Source organism: Danio rerio, chromosome 1, assembly GCF_052040795.2.
Source record: "Danio rerio strain M-AB ecotype USA chromosome 1, GRCz13ab, whole genome shotgun sequence".
In the NCBI taxonomy this organism is placed as follows: Eukaryota; Metazoa; Chordata; class Actinopteri; order Cypriniformes; family Danionidae; genus Danio; species Danio rerio.
The window spans coordinates 14290233-14307038 of record NC_141021.1 but is presented as its reverse complement, the minus strand read 5'-3'; the positions used below and the strand labels follow the sequence as shown (position 1 = coordinate 14307038).

The 16806-nt window shown below is 34.8% G+C and overlaps 1 protein-coding gene across 12 annotated transcripts in view; it reads left to right on the top strand.

Annotated features, from left to right (window-relative positions):
* LOC141384915 (uncharacterized) overlaps positions 1 to 16806 on the top strand; it is a 547599-nt gene that overhangs the window by 226376 nt on the left and 304417 nt on the right. For 5 of the 12 annotated variants that reach the window (XR_015476338.1, XR_015476322.1, XR_015476328.1 and 2 more), the window contains exons 1-3: positions 2805 to 2841; positions 2961 to 3105; positions 4626 to 4839. The exons of 1 other annotated variant lie outside the window; for it this stretch is intronic. The gene's annotated coding sequence lies outside the window, so the exon portion shown is untranslated. Of the gene's footprint in view, positions 1 to 2804; positions 3106 to 4625; positions 4840 to 16806 lie in introns of those variants that run through there. 6 more of the 12 variants (XR_015476321.1, XR_015476320.1, XR_015476319.1 and 3 more) reach the window with 2 other exon arrangements.

Below are 16806 nucleotides of genomic sequence, written 5' to 3'. Positions count from 1 at the left end.
CTCATGCTTTTGTCATTTTTCATTTTTCCTCAATCTGTGAATGTGGTTACGACATGACAAGTGTTGTCAATGCCCACAACACCTCTCTACACTCACTGTATGACATGAACAGATCGCTCAGCACATGACAGCTACATGATAACCTACTTTTTATCCTACTGTACCAGTTTTTTTTTCTTTGTTTAGTTAGATTAAATTGTAATATTACTGATAACGTTTTCATAACTTAACTGTTCTGCATAAAATATATAGTACATAAAAAATAAATACAGTACTTAACAAATGCATAGCAAATGTCTGTCTTAACATCATAAAATATTATTATTTTATAATGTTTGGATTGATATCTGGTGTCTGTGGAGGCCATTTGAGTACAGTGAACTCATTGTCATGTTCAAGAAACCAGTCTGAGATGATTTGTGCTTCATGGCACGTTATCCTGCTGGAAGTACAGTAGTTATCAGAAGATGGGAACACTGTGGTCATAAAGGGATGGACATGGTTAACAACAATACTCAGGTAGGCTGTGGCGATGACACAATGCTCAGTTGGTACTAATGGGCAAAACTTGTGCCAAGAAAATATCGTCCAAACTATCACACCACCATCACGAGCCTGAACCGTTGATACAAGGGAGGATGTAACCATGCTTTCATGTTGTTGACGCCAAATTCTGACCCTATATCTGAATGTCACCGCAGACGTTTTTCTAATCTTTTGTTGTGCAATTTTGGTGAGCCTGTGTAAATTGTAGCCTCAGTTTCCTGTTCTTAGCTGACAGGAGTGGCACCCAGTGCCCCGTCTGGTGCTGTAGCCCATCCACCTCAAGCTTGGACGTGTTGTGCATTCAGAGATGCTCTTCTGCATTGCTCGATTGTAACGAGTGCTTATTTGAGTTACTGTTGCCTTTCTATCATCTCGAACCAGTCTGGCCATTCTCTGGCATCAACAAGCCATTTGCGCCCACAGAACTGCTGCTTAATAGATATTTTATTTTTTCAGATCATTCTCTGTAAACCCTAAAGATGGTTGTGCATGAAAATCCCAGTAGATCAGGAGTTTCTAAAATACCCAGACCAACCTTTCTGGCACCAACAACCATGTCACGTTCAAAATCCCCTTTCTTCCCCATTCTGATACTCGGTTTGAACTGCAGCAGATCGTCTTGACCATGTCTGCATGCCTAAATGCATTCATTTGCTGTCTTGTGAATGCCTTATTCAAAATTTCTGCTAACTGGAAGTTGGACAATACCTAATAAAGTGGCCGGTAAGTGTAACTGAAACAAAAAAATAAAATAAATCATTTTAGAGAAAAAAAGTCTGTCAAAATTCATTAAAGATTCATATTTTAGTTATTTTCTTAAATGTTCACTTTCCTTAACATTATCAGTCCTGATGGTAACTATCAAAAAGTAAATAAATTAAACAGTTGAATTTTATTAAACCTTTTAAACAACAGTTTTTAATGAGAAAACGTTAACTGAAAATAAAGTGTTTTTAGTTACTAAGGCAACACTTATTTTAATTTGATGTAGCCTGCAGAATTAACGGAACCTATCAAAGTTATGTCTGTCAAACAATCCCAAAAGATAAATATTTGATGTGATGTGTGTAATTTATTTATTTGTTATTTAGACTTTTTTGACCATCCCCTGTCCAGAACTATCAAAAGCAATTTTAATTAAATTTTATTTAATCATGTAAACTAGTTTTAATGAAGAAAAGTTAACTGAGATTATATTTTATTAGCTAGTTGCTAAGGCAACCCTTTTTTGTATAAAAGGCAATTATATTTTTTACATTTATTTTAATTTGATGTAGCCTACAGAAATAACTGAACTGAACCTAAAAAAAATAAAAAAATCAACTCCTATTTACTGCATTTTTATCACAAGCATGCACGCACACACACACACACACACACACACACACACACACACACACACACACACACACACAATATGTGTTAAAAGAGTGCAGCAGATATTTTAAGTAAATGTCAGGTACAAATATATTTAGATTTCACTCTTGTCCCCTGCAGCAATGAAGTCTGTCACCACAAACATATATACACTACGACAGCAAGAACTTCATGTTCTATTTCACCTCTTTTCAATCTCTCTCTCTCTCTCTTTCACACACACACACACACACACACACACACACACACACACACACACACACACACACACACACACACATCTCAGGTTAGCCGAGTTTAATGATGATTAATGTTTATTTAGTGTGTTGGCTGAAAACAGATTGATGTTTTGGATCTTGAAGAAACACAAGGTCAGACCATTTTTCCTCTTGACATTTTTGGGATTGACAGTCGCAGCTGGAGGGGTGCTGGGTGGCATAACTGAGAGACTGATGGAAATAAAGAATGAAGGGGGAACGTCAAGAAATGGTCACCAGGACTCTACCTGAGGGGAGAGAAAGAGTAGGCTACAGCAAATGAAGGCAGGCCTCACTAGGCTACAGTGTTTATGGGAGTGATTAATAGTTTAATCCTTTATTTTTCCCTCAAGTACGTAGTTTTTGTTTGTTTTCATTTCAACTGTGTGCTAAATATATTTGAAAGCTAGTTTGTGAGTTCACTTTCTCATATACTGTAGTCAACATTTGAATTAAAACTAACAATTTTTATTGAACACCCAGTTCCAGTAGTTCCTGTATGTTCCATTAGATGGAGACAAAATGGCTGTGTTTAAAAGAATCATTTATTTGATCATACTGAATCATTTAGGACCATTACCACATTTACCACTGTTTCATCCATTAAGAGTCATTGAATTGTTCGTTTAACTGATTCGAACATTCAGGAAGTGAACAGCAAGTAAGTTAGGTTGATATTATTCGTCAGGAACTATCGGCTCGTTAAAATAGAAGTCATTACAATGTGTGGTATAAAATGTAAGTTTAACTTCTTGTTTGTTAAACTGTTGTATAAAATAGCATCCCAGCTGCAATCCCGCTGCTAGAATAGAGAAATGACGCCCCATGGCTTGACCAAAGTGCTAATTGCTATAGGCTAACGTTACTCGTTTAATGTCAAACCATGACGAACATGTCAAGCAGATGGACTCTTCACAAATCTGAGGTAAGGCTAGGCTACAATATGTATTATGAATTTAAGAACATGATGTTTATAAAGATGTAAAATTAGAGTAAGTTTTGTTATAGAATGCTTTTTTAGTCATGCTTGTATTTCCACTTGAAGAAGCAGCTAACGTTACTCTAAACAGCAAACATATCAGCTCACGGTCTCCAGCAATTTAAAAGTGCATGTATATTAACTGAAATTGCAGCAGAAAACGTGATTTTTTTTCTTCTAAAACCTAAAAACGTAATGTAAGTAATGTAATTACATCGACTTTAGTAACTCTAATCAAATTACACAAATTTAAAACGTATTTTGTTACATTACTGTGCTCCCCAAAAATGTAATTAGAATACAGGAACACGTTACTGTGGAACGCCTTACACCCAACTCTGTCATACATTTAGATCATCATTAACCTAGGCAAAACCATAGGCTAGCACCTTATTGTCATGTTGAAATGTTATGCTTTTTTACTGATAACTGTATGAAAATTGTTTCCTCAGCCTGTATACATTACGCAAATTCAATTAAAGCTACCTAGTCGGACTGACATCCATCCAATCCCCAACAATCCATCTCAATAAAAACTTTCTTCTTTTTTAATATTTATGTTTTTTTTATTGCAAAGAGATACAATTTACAACAGCCGTTCAACTGTTTTACAGCAATTTCTTTAAATGAAATTCCCTACTCAGGGAAAGAACTAAAAACAATTACACAATTCCTCATGATAATAACAGGGCTACATATCACTTTACATGATACATTATACTTAATCAATTTAGACCAAAAGTCAATATATAACATGGAAATCATTGTATACAAACAGAGTTTTCTTGTTTTGACACATTATTTATGTCACCAAGAAATAATTACATTACATTTTTTTAATTTATTTATTTATTTATTTTTATTTGTGGCTATTAGAAGTAATCATTAGTGGTTAGTCCTGTATAAGTCTGAAATTTTATTCATAATGGTCTTAAAAGTGTCTTAAAAAGTCTTAAATTTGAATTGAATAAACCTGCAGAAACCCTGTATTGAGCTGCTCGCTTGATCCATTAAAGACCCATCTGCAGGTAACTAACCAAAACCTAAACGGTCCATGTTGCAAAAACAGGCAGCACCATTTAGTTCTGCTTTTAAGAATAAACATGAGATTAAACATACAGTAAGTGGAAAATGTGTTATCGCTTTATCAAGGAAAAATTGCAATAATTATAATTGTATTGCCCAAGCATACACACATATCTGTGAGTGGTGCATTTTGTAAAATGTATATTTGTAAAATAAGTTAGTCCTTTGTTTATTATTAAATGTATTCACTGTCTTCCACTCCTTTTAAAGAAGCCTGGAAGTGTGACTGAAAACAATCCGTATTGACTTCTCAGAGTATTGATATCCTCATTCTTTGTGATCAGTGTCTTCTATCCCAGCTCCATCATTGCTAATAACTTTAAAATGAATGCCATTTCCATTAGCACAAGGTTTCTCTTTGTTTTTCTCATCATTCACAGAACACGTCGGTAATCCTGCTTCTTGACAGATGGTTGACCGTGCCACGGCTGCGTTCTCTGCAGAGATACTTTTTGTAGAGCTTGGTCTCTTGAGGATAATGACGGCCATAAGATCGCTTTGTCACTGACATCACAAGATGTATGGCACACCTCTTAAGATACACGCTGTCACTTTGAAATCTGAAGCAGCGGAATTCCATCCAATTTTTCCCAGGTATTTTCACCACCGCCTGCATCATAGATATTTAGATTAAAAAGGACAATTTCATCTTACCACGCGAACAGGGAACAGCCTGACAAACTAAGAAAAGAACCTGCACACCAAAAAAAAAAAGCCATCTGTGATCCGAGTTAAATATATCTTTAATGAATTTGCAAATACATGCGATTATTGTAGATGGGTAAGGGTTACATGAACTTGTCGGATATTTTTTTATTGAAGCGCAGATTGAAAATCTTCCTGCAAAAGTCTGGTATTTAGCATAGAACACCTGCTAATCTTATTCTAATATCGTCCAGGCCATATACAATTATGTTGATTGACAGGTATTATTAATTACGGATTAAAAGGGAAACCACAAATAATGCATCATTAGTTATGTTTTCATACACCTATTTTCATTCTCATTGCATTAAAAAATGGTAAATAGGAACACCAAGATGTGCATCAAATTAAAAAAATACATATGCAATTTCAGACTTTGAGAAAAACATATACACATACACTTAATACCATACCTGTCAACCTTCCCGTTTTTCCTGGGATTCTTCTGTATTTTACAATTCTATCCTGCTCTTATCTTGTAAAGATATTTCCCTGTTTTTTTAATCTATGAAGGGTGGCAATAAACATTAAGAGTCCATCCTCCCTATAAGCAACCTATACTGCCGATCCACCAGGGGGCACCCCTCGCTCTTAAATTTGAATTTGTTCTGTGATTTAATTTTATTTAAGCATGAAAACACTTTGAAATAAGTATAAAAATGTAAATAAATATAAAAACAGGATTCCCTTCCTTTCCATTACAGGCACTGTTGCTCCTCTTATGCAACCCACAAAACAGTCAGTTCATGTAGCGGTGCGTACATGGTCAGTCGTGCTCCATAGTAATAAAGAGATGCTGATTCCCAAACGAATTCTGTAAACGATTGGAGGTGAAGCAAAAGTGGACACTGGGTTTTGGGTGCAAGTTTGTACAGACATATACACATATTAAGAAAAAGAATACTATCCAAACCTGTTGTCCCTTAATTTTACATCCCAATGTTGACAGGTATGCGTAAATACACTTACAGTATTACACAGATACACTTTATTGAACATGTACACATAGACATCCCCTATATACTAGAATTGCAGATTAACTTTGTTTATAATAACTTTAACTGTCACTAATTTAGGAAATAGTTACTAGTTAAAGTTATTAGTAACTAATAAAGTCATGGTAACGAATAACCTTATCTTTTACAAATTTCATTGTAATCCAATAATGTGTATCTTTTGTAAAGCTGCTTTGAAACAATAATTATTAAAAAAAAAAAACGCTATACGAATTGAATTAATTTATAATCAATACAAATTAATCAATAAATTCCAGCATGCAAATCAAAAAAGTCAAGATGAAATGGGTGTGATTGGAATAAATCAATACAAATTGTTTGGGCAATTAGATCTTGTGTGATACATTGGTCAGAATATCTGTTAAATCTATTCATTTTTGACTGTGACATTAGTCATACAGACTTTAATTCAGTATCTAAATTAATATATTATATTATATTATATTATATTATATTATATTATATTATATTATATTATATTATATTATATTGTATTGACATTTATTCAGCTGTTAGTTTTATCTAGTTAACAAAGCATCAAATGGGGTCAAAACATCACAAGTTTGATTTTACTTTATTGTGAGAAGCTAACACTTATTCCTGGTAATAAAAATCTAAACTGTTGTCTCTGTAAATGAACACTTCTGAAAAACACAAATCAGAAAAGATATTGGCATCAGCTAAGCCGAAATGAGTTAGAAAATAACTGCAAAAATCTAATGTGAATCCCTAATATTGTTAACACGGGCCAAATGATGTATAAAAAAAGTCATTTTACATTTGGAACTTATTGCGTTTATCTATTTTAACCCGTTTTGAATAAAATGGCTCCCACCATGAAATAGAAATTTGGTCATATCACCCACTGCTACTGCCAGGTATTATCTCCTCCTCTTTGATCGTAATATCCCAAACAGGATCAAACAATGGCTAATGTCACATAATTCTACCTTTTAAGAAACAACAAAAAGTGGTCATCCACCACACTGTGGCAGTGATAGCATTAGCATCTTTAGCCTAGCCGTGTTTAATCTTGTCAGTTAGTTGCAATGCTGGTAAATGAGCTCGTGTTAAAGCACACTAAACCAGCTAGCATCTATTTAACATCAGGATTATGAGAGAGACGCAGTGCTTCTGACACAGAGACACACATACTTACAGCATCTTAGTCTTAATCTCCCAGATTCATTTAATCCACTCAATAATCCACCGCAGCATCCAGCCGCCACTATCTTAGCATCACTAGCGATAATCTGCTGATCTTTATAGGCCGGCCTGTCACAATGTCTATCTGTAGGGGTTTGTACAAATATGGCCTTAGATCTGGCCCAGGATCAGGGTTGTGGCTTTAAATAAGATATCAGATTTATATCATGTTTTAATGGCCGTATCCATGAATTGCTGATTTAGATAAATAGATTGATGGATGGATGCCCTTTATTGATCCCAGAGGGCATTGCTGGAAGCTGGCTCTCACCATTATAGTGCAAGCAGTTCTGTGCTATGCTTTTCACACTACTGGGTATTGTTTTTACACATTATTCATATACTCAAAGGGCTTCAGTAAAAGTAGGCATACAGAAGGGCTGCACAATAGATATAGTTTCAGCATCGATATTGTAATGTGTGTACTTGCAGTGGTGTGCAGTGACTCCACTATGTTACCAAAATGTTTAGCATTTGCATGCTTTCTTAAAGGTGCTCTGTTTAAGTTTTTGACTCTTCTTAAACATAAACAAACCATGATATGTTTGCAGATGCTAAGTGAACAATGCTGAAGGCAGATATTCTGCTTTGAAAATGCGAGTTATGTGCCGGAACAGGTGTCTTTGTTTTGTTTTTTTAACCCTGCCACTGCCTCTGTAACCAAAATGCGACCACCAGTGGACTGTAGCAGCCTATGAAATGAGATGCAGATTCAGAGTTCCACTTAAGGTGGTTATTAATGAGCAAATAATACAAATATTATGAGCAAAAACATTAGGCGAGCAGGTAACATTGTAACCCCGTGTTCTAACAACATGCTATGTGACGAGATACGCAGTGATAAGCAGTTTGGCTATATGCTCCAGATGAAACACGACAGAAATTGAAATACAGCCATTTAGAAGCACAGAATATGCACTCACTCAAGACATGGCTTAATATATATTAAACATCTTTAACAATATTAAAAGCACATGCTGAATTACTGATATGTGTTGGTTTTGAGTCTAACGTTCAATTTCAAACTGAGGTGAACTATCTGCTGCTGCTTTCAGTAGTATGGCAATACATGTCAGTTAAAATGGCTTTCAACTCACATTATTAGCATTTAACGCTGAATAAAGCACATGCGGTGTACCTGAGGTGACCATTGTCAAAGCTGTATGTGTGGGTGTGTGCGCTCCTTTTGTGGTGTTTTATGTTGTTGTCGCATGGTTATGTTTTGCTTTTCTCCACCTGTCTTGTTGTTGTGTGTATATGTTGTGGTCACGTGGGGTCATTACTTAACGCTGATCAGCTGTTCTGATCAGTTGTGCTTTATTTCAGCTGCACATTTATCTGAGGGGCAGTCTTTTGATTGGTTGTCAGTTCGTTATTGTTTGTTAATGGTGTCTCTGTGTTTCACCAGGACTCTCATTGGCGTTTTGCTGGACTATCCTCGTGTCCTGAACTCGTGTCCTGTTTCAGCGTTCGGGTCGTTGTTGTTGTTTTTTTTTTTTTTTTTTTTGACTATTTTGCACATTTTGATCTATGACACTTGCATTTGGATTTATCAATGTTTGTTTTTGTTTAAATTTAGCATGCTAAATTAAGTATTAAAAGTTAATAGTCATTATTGATTAATGTTTAATTGATTTTTATAACAATTTTTTTTTTTATAACCAAAACTTGTCACACACTGAAAACTTCTACTGATAATTATTCGTAAAGCAAGTGTGCGAACAAGTTACAATAACAAAATATATAATGCATCCTAGGGCTGCACAATAAATTGTTACAACGTCCATGTTGCAATGTGTTAATTCGCAATAGTCGCATCGCAGAATATGTAATGTTGAGTTTGTATTATAATCTACCATTTGCATGTTTCTGATGATTTTAAAAACACTTATTGATTTAAAACATTATTTATATTATTTGACACGGAAAACGATAAAAAAGCAGGTGTTAATTCCAGTTCCTGGGGGGCCGCAGCTCTGCACAGTTTAGTTCCACCCTTAATTAAACACAACTCATCAAACTAATTGAATCCTCCAAGCTTGTTTGAAACCCACAGATAAGGGTGTTGAAGCAGGGTTGGAACTAAACTGTGCAAAGCTGCGGCCCTCCAGGAACTGGAATTGACACCTGGGATAAAACAAAGTAAATAAAACGATAAACAAGCAAACAAACAAAATGTATTTAAATTTTTCATTGTATTCATTTATGCTTGTAGACTAGATTTATTATATTTTATGCACGATTCACTTACATCCAAATTAACAGAACATGATCAATTAATTTAAAAAAGAAATATTAAGTAATTAATAAGAGAAATTATACTCAATATTGCAATATGTATTGCAGAATAAAAATTAAAAAAAAACTGCAATGTCAGATTTTTCCAATATTTTGCAGCCCTAATGTAGCCTATAATATATATAAAATTTGTAACTACAATGTGTGCTAAGCATCATACTATACATCAAAACATAATACATACTGTATGTCTACCGGATACATAGGTGCTGATTTTATTACAGTTATGTAAAGATTTTATTAAACATTATAAGTAGATTTTGATAATAATGCAATGTAGTGATGAGCAATCAATTGTGATTTCTGTGGTTTTGTGATTGTTTATTTAACTAATAGTTATACTATTAGTTATTAGTCTAATAGTATAATAGTTTAGTTGTTAGTTCTCTGAACACAGTATGTTTTCTTGGAATTCAATAGTAAGGTTTTGATGGTTATATGTTATTTCACCTTCAGTACTGTCCAAAAACAGGTTCCAACAATGAAATGACAATACAAAAAGGTTGAAAAATTAATTATTTTCATGGGGTTTGCTTTTTTAACAGCCTTGTATTTTTTTCATGCTTTGCGTACTGTATGCTAAAAACTTATGATAGATATATGGATAGACTGTCATGCTTATATGTATGGGATTTATAGAGTGAGATAAGCTTTAAAGAACAGAACTGAAGTTGCCGTTGATAATAAAATGCATCAGTAAAAAGAATCCTCTGCTGAGCACTATAAAAATCCATCTTCTGTTTTATTCTATAGCTATTGATATTCTGATATTGTACACCTGAGTCTTTCCATACTTATTTTTCTTTCCTTTTTAGCATATTTCTGTCAATTTATCATATTTGTTAGCTCAGCGTTTATGAAAGTCAATCAGTCCCCCTCAATCATGCTGATCTATAATTATCATGTTTCTGCATAAGCTGCTAATTTCCATTCGGTTTGTCAGCCATCTGATCATACTCGATCCCTTATTTTGATTTGTATTTGTTTCTGATTGTGTGTACGAGCACCACGACTTTGCCTTAAGCACGCGTTTCATGTCAACCAAACATTCGCAAAACAAGCACAGTCTCGCATACAACTGATAAGCCTGTAAGTGAAAACGAGCGCTCGGTGCATCAGAAGTTGCTGTTTAGCACTCTGTAAATAGGCGGAGATTGTTACGCGAGACAGTAGATATTTCCTTTTCGTGTCTGAGAACAAGCAGCTTTTAATTTCGGAACTTTTATGCTAAGATAACGCATAATCAACATCAAAGGCAAGCTTTTTTTCTCCTTATCTAAAGCTCACAGGCAACTAATTACGTATAGTATTGTGTTAGACACCCACATCAGCTATTGCAAGTTGCAGAATTTTACACCAATGTCACTAGTGGAAAATAAGGCCATGTAGTTCATTATAACATCGCATTGTGTTTTGTAGCATTTGTAGTATTGCCCTTGGAGGAAATTCTATAGAACAAAGGCTTTTTTTGGCTTATGAACCGTATAGCTGGTGTTTTACCGTGTGATTAGTTGCAAGATTTCAGCTGGGAGTAAATGAGGGAGAAGAGACAGATGGAAATGGTGAATAATTACTCTCAATGCAGCAGGAAAATGCATTTTACATGTTTACCTTTCACAGCGCAGCAGGTTAACCTCCCTTAACAATACTCTCTCTGAAGAGCTGCGACTTAATGAGCAGAGTAAATTGTAAATCACTTAAGAAGAGTCATTCTTTCGGTTAATTTAGTAAATGCGTTGTTTAGAACTTTAACTGTGATTTATTCATTCGTTTGATGTCAAGCGGTGGTCACGTCAATCTCCATAATTTCACTCACCCACACGCTTGAACACACACACACACACAAATATATAACTACTCGCAAGCACACACGTACACCGAGGGATGTGCCGATACTCTCTGAAATGCAAATACTCAGATGGCATGCAAAGCAGATGGCACAGATTAATGGACCTAGGCTCGCAGATTCTTGCCTTGTCCCCTCCCAGAATGCTTATATATGAAGTGAGAGCCACAAAAGCATAGGCTGAATTGCTTACATCTGGGTTTGCAGATCAACATGGCGATAAGACCTGAGATAAGCATTTTGAAGTATTAAACACTCTCTGCGGATTAGATCCTCACCCTCACTCAATATGACATGCAGCCACACCAGTAAGCCTGAATTTTGAGCCTTAGTTCAGTAGATTAACGACCATTATGAAGATTTACTTAATTAAGGAGTGCTGAAATGCTCTTTCCCCCCCTCCACTTGACGTTTGACATTTAGCAGATGGCTGTTTCCATTAGGACAAAATATTTCGTAGAGACAAACATTTTGATCTGATATTTGACACGTGGTTCTATCTTAATGTGCTTTGCCTAATGTAATGATGCATATATCATACATTTGGACATATTGCCAGCATTTTATATATAAACCGTTTTAGCAATACGTGACTGAAATGTAAATGGTGTCAAATGTATCATGGGATCAAATTTGTCTGTATAGTTTGTTTACTTGGTTTAATATACACTCACCGAGCCACTTTATTAGGTACTCCTTACTAGTACTGGGTTGGACTTCATTTTGCCTTCAGAACTGCCTTAATCCTTTGTGGCATAGATTCAACAAGGCACTGGAAATACTCCTCTAAATTGACATGATAGAATCACGCAGTTGCTGCAGATTTGTTGGCTGCGATTCCATGATGCGAATCTCCCGTTCAAGCACATTCCAACTGTGCTCTATTGGATTGAGATCTGGTGACTGTGGAGGCCATTTGAGTATAGTGAATGTATTGTCATGTTCAAGAAACCAGTCTGGGATGACATGGCGCGCTATCCTGCTGGAGTTAGCCAGAAGATGGGTACACTGTGGTCATAAATGGATGGACATGGTCAGCAACAATACTCGATAGGCTGTGGTGTTGACACAAAATATCCCCCACACCATTTCACTACCACTAGCAGCCTGAACCGTTGATAAAGGGCAGGATGGATCGATGGCTTCTGGTTTTTGATGCAAAATTCTGACCCTGCCATCCAGATATCGCAGTAGAAATCGAGTCTCATCAGTTTCCTGTTCTTAGCTGACAGGAGTGGCACCCGGTGTGGTCTTCTGCTGCTGTAGCCCATCTGCCTCAAGGTTGAACGTGTTGTGCGTTCAGAGATCGTCTTCTGCATACCTCGGTTGTAACGAGTGGTTATTTGAGTTACTGTTACCTTTCTATCAACTCTAACCAGTCTGGCCATTCTCCTCTGACCTCTGCCTTCAACAAGACATTTGCACCCACAAAACTGCCGCTCACTGGATATTTTCTCTTTTTCTGACTATTCTCTGTAAACCCTAGAGATGGTTGTGCGTGAAAATCCCAGTAGATCAGCAGTTTCTGAAATACTCAGACCAGCCTGTTTGGCAGTAACAACATGTCACATTCAAAGTCACTTAAATCACCTTTTTTCCCCATTCTGATGCTCGGTTTGATCTGCAGCAGATCGTCTTGACCATGTCTACATGTCTAAATGCATTGAGTTGCTGGCATGTCATTACCTGATTAGAAATTTGAGTTAACGAGCAGTTGGACAGGTGTATCTAATAAAGTGGCCAGTGAGTGTATACTGTAGCATAGCCTATCAGTATATACTGTTTACTTTATCAGTAGAGTCGTATAGGTATCAACGGTCTTTACAGACATCAACAGTCTCTCATCGTCACACTGTTCTGTTATGATTTTGATCAACTTCTTCAGTCTGTTCCATAGTCCAGTAACTGTAGTGGGTTTCTTAGACATCTTTGTCACCATTAATATTGTTTTCTGCATAAAAATAGCTTTTTGGTTGAGTGATAAATAAGGAAGGGACCGCATGTTGCCAAATAAGCTTTTAATAAACATGAACATTCACTCTGCAATCTATCTTTAAGTCCCAATGCAGAAAACAAACTAAAAACACCTTTTACTTGTGGGCAGACATAAGGTTCAGTTTTTTTTCCAAGATGACAACAAATATAATGAGACTCAATCAGACCCCATTAGACTCAAATTAATTGAACTTGTTTTAAAGATTAAAGTGTAATTTGGACCCTCTCTCCACACAAAAAGCCCCACAGTTTGTTCCTAACTTAAAGGTTTTTCATTGACTCAATAGAATTTGCTACAAGGTGCTGGAATAATAAGAATAACTGGCAAATAATAACTCTCTGAAAGTGCTTCTCTAATTTGATCAATGTCATTTTTCAAATCTCTTATTTTGCTGACCTAAACCAACCAGCTGCATCATGAATCAGATTCTTCATCTTTCATTGAACTTATTTACTTGTAACTTTTTTACATTCAAACATTACATCAATTTCCATTTAAACCAGCTATTGTGGTATAGGGTATTTTGTCTTTGAAATAGTAAATACGTCAAAAATTGTTTACATTATTAAATACCATTATTAAATACTTATGATGCCAATATTGATGATATATAATTTTCATGTCTTAACCCTTGTGTACTGTTCAAATATACTACCTTTCCATTATGTTGGTGCTTGTTTTTGCTCAATTGACTTCCAAACTTTTTTTATTGCAAAACCTTGACACCAAATATTCATCCATTCTTGATTGTTGGTATTTTTCCCTTTAAGAGGAGGTAAAAGTTTGTAATTTTTATTGTCAGTCATCAGTTGGTACCATTAACCCTTTAGATAGGCAAGTGCAAAATATTATTATTATTTATTATTTTTTTTATGGAGTCCAACAACAAATTATAGTGTACTTGCATAAATACACTTACTATGTTTATCATGTTTTGAGAGCTGAGCTGCTTATTTTGATTTTCTCTGAAAAATCAAGGTGAGCAAAGTTCTCTCTCGCATACACACTATATTTCATATAACAATATAATTTTAAGCCAAAAATTAAGCTTTTTTTGAACTGCAACTGATGATCAGCTGTAAACATGACAAATTGTTGCTGGTTTTACTTGTTGGGAAGTGGTACAATCAAGAATGCATGATTATATGGTATCATGGTTTCCAAAAATGTCATTACAATGGAAGCCAATGGAGCAAAAACAGCCACCAACATAACAGAAGGGTATCAAATTAGCCAAGATATATTGTTGAATTTGTTTTTTAATGTCCAAAGCGTTTTCCCAATATATGTGTCAAAATAAGATTTGTCACCAAAAATCATTCCATTTGCTGAAACAAAGAGAAAGTTGTGGCCAAATTACGACTCTAAATCACCCCAGAGCGGGTGAAAACATCTCCAACAGGACACAAGGGTTAAACTGTGCATACTCGCTATGGGCAGTTGGCTTCAGAGGCATGAAACTACATACAGCAATGTCGAGTTTTGTTTTACATTTTCACAGAATCACAAACCTTTCCAAAATGACCGTTTATTGTGCGCTGTATAAGTTTGTGTGAATAAATTCTGCACATATAAATTAAGTATAATATCGTCAAACCAATGATGTATAAATGAGTCCATGTGCATAAATTACATTGCGGCGAAAGGATTAGTTTTTCACATTAATTTATTATTTATTAATTGTAATAAATATGCTAATTATCTATATTATTATCTATAATTATCTTTTTGTTTACCGGCAGCTCTTTTTTGTGTTTGCATTTCCATCAGGTGTTTTTTTTTTTAACAGGAGTTTTGAATTTAATTAAACCACTTGACATGTTTCTCGATACTTCATCTGTTTGTTGACTTGTCACTAACTCAGTATCATACACTTTCTCCGCATTTATATTAGAGTATCTTCCAAGAACAGGAGTGCAAATGTAATAAATCTAGGCCTAGGGTCCTGTGATAAAACACAATTATCGAAGCTTAGACTTTATAAGACGTGTTCAATTCAGGGCACATCCACAGATCCATTATGAATGAATTCCACATTGTTGATGTAATGTGTGAATCAAAGACTGGGGAATAATCAGTGATTTTTGTGGTCTCAAAACTCAATGCTTTTCAAAGATCGTTCACATTGTTTATTTCAAGGAGGGCTTGTGTGATTATAGTCAAGTGTTTAGTAGTGTTATACAAGATTCTGACACTGATGGTTTTGTATTTGAAGGAACCTCTAAGCCTAAGTGTTTAGTTCTAGTGTTTAATTTATAAGATTATTTGCTGATAAACAAAATGACGTATTGCTTAGTTATTCCATTAGTTGTCAAACAGATGGAGAGTAACAATGCATTGCTCTGTTACGATACTACAATGTCAAAATGTGACCGTGTCAGTGATTTACTGTATTCAGTATAATTTGCAATTTAGTTTCATCCATGACTTAGATTACTGTATTTATAACGTATAATATACCCTGTAAGACTTTTATTTATCATCTGAGCACAAATGGACATAATCTGTCACTCCATTTAAAATCCATACCCCCCTACAGCATTACAAATGTAAAGGTCATGAAACAAATGACACAATTGCCATCAGTGCTTACCACGCATAGACTTTACTTGTCTACATCATAAATGCATCGAGTTACTGCCATGTGATTGGCTGATTATAAATTTGCAATAACGAGCAGTATATGTGTGTATCTAATATAGCAGTGTATCTAATAATGTGGCCAGTGAGTGTGTAAAACACTGTATATATCAATATATGGGTACAGCCCTCATAAATCTACCTTTGGAATTCATATTTTTAATAGGAAGCTTCACAATATTATATTTGTGCAAATACATTAATTTTTATTCAGTACTGAAGCCAAATCTGGAGCTAATCAAAAAAAAAAAAAAAAAAAAAAAAACTTTGATAACGGTCCAAAAATTTGTAAACCCAAATTTATATTTTACGGAAAATATTAAATAAAAAAAATAATATTAAAGAAGGTAAAGATCAAGTGAAACAAACAAAAAAAAAGTTGTAATATTTTTAGCAATACTTCACAAAAAAATTAAATAAAATAATAAGTGAAGAGTTCAGATGCCAAAAATGTCACCTGAAATTTTCTTCTAATATAAATTTTTTTCTCAGGCTTCTATGTCTTGGTTCAGAAATGTCACTTTTATGGTAAATAATGAGTTATTTTCACTTCTTTTACACATGAATTAACTGAACATAAACATAAGAGGCTTAGAAAATTGCTCATTGTAGATGAAAATTACAGATGATTTTTTAGGTTTTTCAAGACGGGTTGGAATGATGGAAAGTGGTAATGAAAACAAAATAAGCAAGACAATATAAAAATTAAAAATAATCGAAATTAGTCACTTTGGAAAAAGCATCTGCTAAATGGCTAAATGTAAATAAAATATTTTTTTTATACAAGCATGGTTTTCTCATTACAAACCTTAGACAACTCGTGTTTACGCATTCAAGGAAACACTTGACACAAA